This window comes from Silene latifolia, chromosome 9, assembly GCF_048544455.1.
Source record: "Silene latifolia isolate original U9 population chromosome 9, ASM4854445v1, whole genome shotgun sequence".
NCBI lineage: Eukaryota > Viridiplantae > Streptophyta > Magnoliopsida > Caryophyllales > Caryophyllaceae > Silene > Silene latifolia.
Window position 1 is genome coordinate 35198337 of NC_133534.1, and position 1958 is coordinate 35200294.

Sequence of the window (1958 nt, forward strand, 5' to 3'; positions counted from 1 at the left end):
TATTATTATTATTATTATTATTATTGTTATTACCATTACCATTACCATTACAAATATTATTATTATTATTATTATTATTATTATTATTACAATTATTATTATTATTATTATTATTATTGTTATTACCATTACCATTACCATTACAAATATTATTATTATTATTATTATTATTATTATTATTATTATTATTATTATTATTATTATTATTACAATTATTATTATTGTTATTGTTGTTGTTGTTGTTGTTGTTGTTGTTGTTGTTGTTGTTGTTGTTGTTGTTGTTGTTGTTGTTGTTGTTGTTGTTGTTGTTGTTATTATTATTATTATCAGCTCCAATCAGCTTACTTTAATTCACTCTATTTATTGATTCGATTGGCTCAAACTTCATTGATTCGATTTAAACTCACTCATTTCGATTCGATTAAAGCTTAGCTCTATTGATTGACTTAGTTCATTCCAACTCTAAAAAGTCAGAAAGAACAGGGTCTAAAGGCAAAAAAATCTGCATTTACTAAAGGAAATCAGGAGATAAAAACAAGGACCATTATTTCATTAATCAGCTTTTGATGTTCGTACAACTGTTGGCAAGGCAACTAAATAAATTATTCAATGAAGTGTGCTCTCCAATGATAACTGCTCCTTCTGGCACATCTGCATTGTAATAATGAGCAAATGTCAGGACGTAAAGAATCAAGATGCTCTTATATTAACACAAATTCTCATATTAGGCGCTCCCACACACATATTTCAATAAGTGCGTTCCATTTAACATTTTAACCATTGGTTAAATCACAAATGATTTCATATCTTACGAATTAATTTGCACTTGGAATTTTATTCATGGTATCAGTAGGTTATTCTAACAACAGAGACATAGACTCCTAGAGCAAAGCATATTTGCCATCATTCCTTGACCAACATTCATTCCTAATACACAAGTTATGAGAGAATCCCACATCACAAAATTAAACTAGTATGAAGTAGATGTAGGTATAAGTAATGAGCCACCAACAATTAACAAACTACTTACCTGGATGGGGTTAATGTGTGATCAAGAAGACTCATAACCTAGGATTGTGATATCCATTGCACTACGGAGAAGCGCATGCTTAAGATCTCCCCGATGTGGGAGAGTCTACATCATAATTTGTTCTAGTGGGGGAATGCGTTCGCGCAGCCCCCGCACAATAAGAAGTTATATTTTTTGTGTGTTTTCTTTTTAAACCGCATCGAAATTGTATATTTGATTTTGTTCTTACCCAACCAGACCGAATAGGGCTTCAAAGAAATTGTATCGTATACATGAAAATTCGTGTAGTTAAACCGTATTACCATATCGTTTTCGTTAACATTGAATTGGACTTACAGGTTTTATAATCTTGCACGTCAATGTCACCATATCATCAAGACATTCAGAAGGTAATATTTGTTGGGGAAAAATTATTGTGTCCTCTCGGAAGACCGTACTCCTTATACTTAAGCCATTATAATAAGGGTACTGCTTTATATCACCCAAGTTTTACTACATATCGCCCAAATTTAACACAAAATTTCCACTTTTGCCCCTATTGATTTCTTCCTCCCTGACAACTATCTTTAATTTTAAAATCTTCATTACACCTCTAAGAATTTTTTGGATAATTGGGGTTATTTAGCAAACTAATTAGGAATTTAGGGTCCATTTCAAACTATTTTGGTCCAATGGGTCACGACAAAAAAAATGCGTCGTTAGCTACAGTAATAATCCGTCGCAAACAATTCCGTCGCTAAAGGGACATTTGCGACGAAGTAGGTAGTCACAAAGTTTTTAGCTACGGAATTTGCGATAGAGTTTATTTCTGCGACAGAATTTTAAAGTAACAAGTTTTTTTTCTTTTGTTTTTAACTTATACTTCCTATCAAGTTCATTTTTCACACACACATTTGCAAATAGACCCTTATAATCCCTCTTTATATCA

The 1958-nt window shown here is 31.5% G+C and overlaps 1 non-coding gene across 1 annotated transcript; it reads left to right on the forward strand.

The window, feature by feature from the left end:
• The first annotated feature begins 1022 nt into the window (after positions 1–1022).
• LOC141604246 (U1 spliceosomal RNA) lies at positions 1023–1184 on the forward strand. Its single transcript, XR_012525960.1, has one exon. It is a non-coding gene; the product is annotated as a U1 spliceosomal RNA (small nuclear RNA).
• Positions 1185–1958: the final 774 nt, after the last annotated feature.